Genomic DNA, 8,088 nt, shown 5'->3' with positions numbered 1-8,088 from the left:
TTACCCCAAAGATACAAATGCAGTGACCCAAAGGGGCACCTGTATCCCAGTGTTTATAGCAGTAATGTCCACAATGGCCAAACTATGGAAAGAGACCAGATATTTGTCAATGGATGAATGGATAAAGAAAAGTGGTGTATGTGTGCAATAGAATGCTACTCATCCATCAAAGAGAATGAAATCTTCCCATTTGCAACGACGTGGATGGGACTAGAGGGTATTATGCTGGGCGAAGTGAGCCAATTAGAGACAGACAGTTATATGATCTCACTCATATGTGGAATTTAAGAAACAAAACAGGATCATAGGGGAAGAGAGGAAAAACATAAAACAAGACAAAATCAGAGAGGGAGAGATGAGATAAGAGACTCTTAATCATAGGAAGGGGTTAGGGGTGGGGGGATGGGGTTACTGGGTGATGGACATTAGGGAGGATACATGATGTAATGAGCACTGGGTATTATATAAGACTGATGAATCACTGACCTCTATCTCTGAAACCAATAATACATTATGTTAATTAGTTGAATTTAAGTAAAAATAAATTTTAAAAAAGTGGTATATATTATATATATATGTATATATTATATATACACACACACACACACACACACACACAGTGGAATATTGCTCAGTCGTCAAAAAGAAAATCTTGCCACTTGCAATGACAAGGATGGAGCTAGAGTGTATAATGCAAAGTGAAATAAGTCTGTCAGAGAAAGGCAAATACCATATAATTTCTCTCATATGTGGAATTTGAGAAACAAAACATGATCATAGGGAAGGGGGGAAAAAGAGAAGGAAAGAAGTGTCTCTTATGAGAGATGCTTAATGATAGAGAAAAACAGTTGATGGAAGTGGGTGGGGGATGGGCTAGATGGGGGATGGGTATTAAGGAGGACACTTGTGATGAGCACTGGGTGTTATATACAACTGAAGAATCACTAAATTATTTTTTTTTAAGATTTATTTATTTGAGAGAGAGAGAGTACATGACGGGGGGAGGGTTAGAGGGAGAAGCAGGCTCCCTGCTGAGCAGGGAGCTCCATGTGGGACTCAATCCAGGGACTCCAGGATCATGACCTGAGCCGAAGGCAGTCGCCTAACCAACTGAGCCACCCAGGCGCCCCAAATCACTAAATTCTATACCTGAAACCAATTTTATCAAATATTAACTAACTGGAAATCAAATAAAAACTTGAAATCAAAAGAAAAAAATAGGTGAGTTAATTGAAAATAAATTAACACCATCTAAATTCCCTCTCAAAGATTACTAATATTATCCAGTGGAAATATTAAATATAAACATAAATATTTAAACTTTTATAAAATTGATCAATATATGTTGTAATCAAAGTGAGTGATTTAAGGGTGTTCATTGTACTAAGGATGTTTTTTCATTCTCCATTTTTCAGCAGGCTTAAAAATTTTCAAATTGGAGATTCAGATCTCTAATGTGTGTACATATATGTGTGTGTACATAACTTTGTACATTTTCCAAAACACTTGATTGACAAATATCACAGTTGGAAAAACTTTGGCACTTCCTTCAGTGCTGCTTTGGGCAAGCTCAGGGTTCCCATTTCACTGAGCCTTGTCCCATAACTATCTCCACACAGAGACTTGAAAAAACTCATTTATTTATCCTTTTCCCCCATCTTAGAAATAACATCCCTCAAACATATTCCCACTACCAATTTTAAAATTTGAAATGAAAATCCTGACAATGCAGAGGTGAGTTATACTATAGGACTAATTAGAACACTTTGAATTTCAATGAAAAAAGAGAAACTGCTGTACTGAGACAGAATTATCAGAAAATGCCTGCTCTTATACCCAGTAGTGCAATTACTGGGTATTTACCACAAAGACACAGATGTAGTGAAAAGAAGGGCCATATGCACCCCAATGTTCATAGCAGCTGTATCCACAATAGCCAAACTGGAAAGAGCTGAGATGCCCTTCAACAGATGAATGGATAAAGATGTGGTCCATATATACAATGGAATATTACTCAGCCATCAGAAAGGATGAATACCCAACTTTTACATCAACATGGATGAGACTGGAGGAGATTATGCTAAGTGAAATAAGTGAAGCAGAGAAAGTCAATTATCATATGGTTTCATTTATTTGTGGAACATACGGAATAGCATGGAGGACATTAGGAGAAGGAAGGGAAAAACGAAGGCGGGGAAATCGGAACGAGAGATGAACCATGAGAGACTATGGACTCTCAGAAACAAACTGAGGATTTTGGAGGGGAGGGGGTGTGGGGGGATGGGTTAGCCCGGTGATGGGTATTAAGGAGGGCACGTACTGCATGGAACACTGGGTGTTACATGAAAACAATGAATCGTGGATCACTACATCAAAAACTAATGATGTATTGTATGGTGACTAACAAAACATAATAAAATTTAAAAAAAAATGCCTGCTCTAAGTATATTCAAATTTGATAAGTGAAATGGCTTTCAGTATGTTGTTTAGGAATCCCATAGTAGAGCATTAATGAGTCCCCATAGCTGATTACAAGTCAGTTCTAGCAAGGGATGTAATTAAAGTCTCAGGTGTTTCGATTTTCACAAATAGAAGTTTGTCCTCCCTTGGTGCCTTTTATCCATGCTCAGCGTTCTTTGCAATTATTAGCTCATTAGTCCTAGTGGATTTTTTAATTTAATTGTAAATTAGTAGACCCTACAGAGTTAAATATAAAACAAACAGAATGTTAATAGCCCATTTCATGAATATATATACCACTGGCTCAACCTTTATTATCTCAACATGTACATTAATAATACCACCAGTGACTCCACCTCTCCTCTAAAGCAAGCACAATTTCATGTGTCCTGCATATCAGTAGTACACAAAATGTGTTTCAACCTCAAAACTACTTTTCTTTTTGGTACTTTTTTATATGCCATTTCAAAGTTTAGCTTTTTGAGAATTTCTATATATCTTCATCCTACTACTTTGCAATATGTATAGCAAAATTGTCTCATACATTATGGACAAATAATAGAATGTTTTCATCAAATACACTGGTTACTGAGATATCGTTTGATTTATCAGGCATCTTACATTAACATTACTTCCATTAACACCTTCAATCTGGGAAGGAAATCATGGGCATTTTCAGTGTTTCTAGGGCCCTGAGAAATATCTGGCCTTGTGCAGAATTTGAAGGACTGAAAGAGGGCAAAGATTTATCACATGGATAAATGGAGAAGTGAATCTTGATGCCCCTAAAATTGATAGAAGAGAAAGAACTATATAGTTGAAAGCTGAATTTTTTTCTAACCAGATTCCATTCATCCTCTAACTCCAACTTAACTCCTGCAAATCACCCCTTCCCTCATTCTGTTCCAGTGCTGTCATTCCATTCCTGGTATGGTAGACCTGCACATGACTTAAGCCTGGCCAGTGTATTGTTTTCACTGGATTATGGTGATTGGTCCATGTAACAAAGTACCACAAACTGGGTGGCTTAAACAACAGAAGGTTATTATAGTTCCAAGATCAAAGTGTCAACAGGGTTAGTTCCTTCTGGATGCTGTGAGGGAGAATATGTTCCATGTCTTCTTCTTAGCTTCTGCTGGTTTGCAGGCATTCTGTGGCATTTCTTGGGTTTTGCTGCATCACTCCAATCTCTGCCTTCATTTTTATGTGGTGTTTTACCTGTGTGCCTGTTTCCAAATTTTCCCTTTTTGTAAGGACACCAGTCATACTGGATTAAAGATTCACACTACTCCCATAAGACCTAACCTTAACTAATGACATCTGCAACGACCCGATTTTCAAATAAGGTAACATTCATAGGTACTGGGTATTAGGACATCAACATATGAATTTGGAGGGGCACAATTCAATCCATAACAGTCCAATATAAATGAACAAGCCATTAAGAGTCAATGAGGCTCAATAAAAATTTCATTGTGAATCCTCAAATATACTCCCAATTCTTTTTTTTTTTTTTTTTCCCACCACATAAAAGCATGCAGGGACTGATTCTGCTGCAGTCATCTTACAACCACTGGCTGGGAGTGGGGAGTTTGCTGAAGGTAAATATAACATTGTGGAAGTAGAGCCAAGAAATGAAGATAGAAATGTCTATTTCCTTCTTACTGAACCCTGGGTAAAACCATAACTGAAGTCAAATATTCCCTTAATTGTTCAGTTCTATTAGCTAGAATGTACCCTCCCCTAACCCTGTCTTAGTATCACTTTCTGCCCATTGCCAAAGAAATAAAGTCATAAAGGATATGATTAAACAGTGGATTAGGGGTGGGGTATCCATGGGAACTCAAGAAAAAGGGTAATAGAATGAATAATTCCTTTCTACTTTTGTATTATTTTAAATCAGATTCAGTTTGATGAGTTCCTCCATAGCAATATGTAATACCTCAAAGGCATAAGGAATCTAATCATTCTGTTCTATGAAATATTGAATCCCTTCACACAACAAAGGTGCAGTTTCCTGTAACAACAAATCTCCCAGCAAATGATCGAGCTATATGTTTCCAGATGCTGGGCCTGCATCTTCTTGGGAATAAAGAGACAATCAAGCTAAGGGCAAAAGGATTAGCACAAAGCTAACAGAGGATCAGAGGTCGAATGCAGACATTGTCAGTGGCCACAGAAAGGTGGTCTTCAATCAGAGATAGTGTCTAAACAGTGGAATTAGAAATGCAGGCTAATTCAAAAGGAAAACTATTCTTGGGAATGGGGTGGGAACTTGACTTTCAAAATGCATACTGGTGATGATGGTATATAAGGCGAAGTAGGTTTATCTCTGACAAATGTTTGGGAGCAGTGACGAAGAGGAGCAAGGTCCATCTTCCAGAAACATGGTAGATAATAACAAGTCAGGCAAATGTGTTGTGGCAGGTTCTCCACAAATGTCATTGACCATGAATCTTCAGAATATTGTTGACACTCCATCACTTTACTTGTATGCCTTAGGAACCCAAGGAGCCTGGTGTAGGAGCACCAGATAGTCTTATTATCTCTAGTGGTGTTTGATAGTGAGGTGATACTAGTCATAGAGGAGACTTATACCCAAAAACATCATTGAGGTGCCTGATATATCCAATCTAATTTCCATATCTTGTTCATTTTCTAAATGTATACCATAGATTTGGGGATTCACTAGCTTCTCACTGGCCACAAGTGAAATAGAAAACAATTGCTCAATAGAAACAGAGGTGATGGGGATAAGAAATTGACAGTATGGGAGGAAGGGAGCTGCCATTGTACAGACTCCCAATGTACAGTATGTAAGGAGCATAACTTCATGTTAATTTTGGTAATTTGGAGAGTTATGGGAATATTTCAATACATAAATCAGTATTCAGCCTTGGGAATCTCACACCTCTAAAGTGCAGATTCACTGCAGAACAGCAGCCTCCTGGATACATGCATGACTGTTGGACAACTTTTGTGCCTTGTCTATGGTCTTCTTGGCCCACCTTTTAATCTAACCATCATGTAACAACCAGCTTCATACAAATATGTAATCTGAGAGCACTTCATCTTTTCCTGTGGCATACCTTCTGTTTTGTGCTCCCGGTCTTTGACATTGTGGTGTGGGATGCTTGTGGGAACCGGGTAGCACTCACACATGGACACACTGGAGTGCCAGAGAATAAACATCTGATGAGGCAATCCTTGATTAACTGGAAGTGGGAGCTTATGCATGAATTTCCTCTTCTTTCCTTCCAGTGAGCAATTTTGAGGCATATTCTACATTGCTTCTCAGAAGATCCAGCATAATCTGAACTCCAGTGCCGACAGCAGTAACCAAATTGAGAACACATCCTTGTACTAACTTTTCTTCCTTCCATGTCTCACTCCCTAACTTCTATTCCCTGGGATTACTTCCCCCCAAAACTATCTGCACTCAAGCCCTCTCAGACTCTAATTTCCGGGGGGAACCTAGGCTATCAAAATAACCTTCTGGGTTCTCTTTATGTTTTATAGCTAAAATCCCGTTGTAGTTCAAGGTACTTACTTATCACTTATAAATCTCTACATCTTTTTATAGTAGAGGACACTAAAAAGAGTTGCTGATGTATGAGTCACAACAGATCACAAATCAAAGCTGGCAATTGAGAATATCAAGCCTTGTGATTTACACTTGTACTTAACATTTTACTGTTTATTTTCTTTATAATGTATGCCCTGATCAGAAGCCACATAGTTCTGATCTGGTACCATGGTTGCAATAGCTATGGATGATGAAAGATACTGTTTTTGGATTGCCCAATGGGTGCTCCAGAATTTTGTGTGTCCTTTGTGAACCAAATATTAAGTCAGACAATTCAAAGTCTAAGTTTGATAACTGGCTTAATTTTTATGTAGATTCTGTTTTTGGAGTATGTGGAAGAATTAATGAGGAGAGCAGGTGATGGTAGGAGATACTTATCTTAAATCTATTCTCAAATTTGGTTATACATCAGAATCACTTGGAGAAAAAAAATTTAATACAGACTTTGGGGATGGCTGTGTGGCTCAGTTGGTTAAGTGTCCCACTCTTTATCTCAGCTCAGGTCTTCATCTCAGGGTTGTGAGCTCAAGTCCCACATTGGGCTCCATGCTGGACTTGGAGCATACTTAAAAAAATACAGATTCTTGAGTTTTATCCCCAAAGGTTCTGGCTCCATAGACCTAGGCAGATATCCTGAGATATATATTCTTAAAAGCTTCCCAGGAGATTTTGATGCACAGTCAAATTAGGGAAACAGTGATCTAAATAATTCTTGAATTTTAAGAAAATTTGTCACCAAACTATAAATTTTTCTAGCATAGATTTGGAAGCTCAGGCATTTTTAAAATCACATTTTCTTTTCTTTTTTTTAAATTTTATTTTAAAGATTTTATTTATTTGACAGAGAGAGACACAGCAAGAGAGGGAACATAAGCAGGGGGAGTGGGGAGAGGGAGAAGCAGGCTTCCTGTGTAGCAGGGAGCCCAATGCGGGGCTCAATCCCAGGACCCTGGGATCATGAACTGAGCCAAAGGCAGATACTTAACGACTGAGCCACCCAGGTGCCCCTAAAATCACATTTTCTTATTTTCAAGTGAGAAAAAGTCTACATTTCTTGATTTGGAAAGGGAACTTTAGAATTAAATTTTCAAAATAAAAGGTCTAATTTCATATATTTTGATATTTCTGAAAAATTAACATGAGGTTTTTTTTTTTACATATTTTCATTTATAGACATCTATAGGCAGGCTTAATTTAAAAGAAATCTCTAGGTGTAGTAGTATATAATAGAAAGTATGTGTGGTTAATTATAAATACTTCATCGACTAATTAGCATTAATTAACTGTATAATTAAGACTTTGATTGACAAAGATAAGTAAGTTGATTCTCCTTAAATATACATGTTCCAAAAATGTTCATTAACTATTTTCAACCATAATACATTTCCTAATAGACTATCAGTTGTGGATATGGTATTTTTTCTTCTTTTTAGAAACTAAATAAATGAGTGTAACTTTGTGTCCAGATGATTCCACAGCTGCTTGAGATTGCTGAAAAAACAGTGAGTTCAGGTGCTTAGTTACCAAGAGAGTATGGGACATTCCCTTTGTTTTTGTTTGTTTTCTTCCTTAATTTTTATTTAAATCCTAGTTAGTTAGCACACAGTGCAATATTGGTTTCAGGAGAAGAATTCAGTGATTCATCACTTACATATAACACCTAGTCTCATCACAACTAGTGCCCTTCTTAATACCCAAAACCCATCTAGCCCATCCCCCACCTCCATCTCTTCATCAAGCCTCACTTTGTTCTCTACTTTTAAGAGTCTCATATGGACCTACACATTCGAAGCAATCCCCATCAAAATACCATCCACTTTTTTCAAAGAAATGGAACAAGTAATCCTAAAATTTGTATGGAACCAGAAAAGACCCCAAATAGTCAGAGGAATGTTGAAAAAAGAAAAGCAAAGCTGGCGGCATCATAATTCCACACTTCAAGCTCTATTACAAAGCTATCATCATCAAGGCAGTATGGTACTGGCACAAAAACAGACACATAGATCAATGGAACAGAATAGAGAGCCCAGAAATGGACCCTC

General features: G+C 37.6%; 1 pseudogene; it reads left to right on the top strand.

The window, feature by feature from the left end:
- The first annotated feature begins 4,799 nt into the window (after window positions 1-4,799).
- LOC102733821 (WD repeat domain phosphoinositide-interacting protein 3 pseudogene) overlaps window positions 4,800-8,088 on the top strand; it is a 4,738-nt pseudogene continuing 1,449 nt past the window's right edge.

The sequence above is a fragment of the Leptonychotes weddellii genome, chromosome 14, assembly GCF_054177405.1.
Source record: "Leptonychotes weddellii isolate Sample4059 chromosome 14, ASM5417740v2, whole genome shotgun sequence".
NCBI classification, from domain to species: Eukaryota; Metazoa; Chordata; class Mammalia; order Carnivora; family Phocidae; genus Leptonychotes; species Leptonychotes weddellii.
This window is presented reverse-complemented; position numbering and strand designations above follow the sequence as displayed.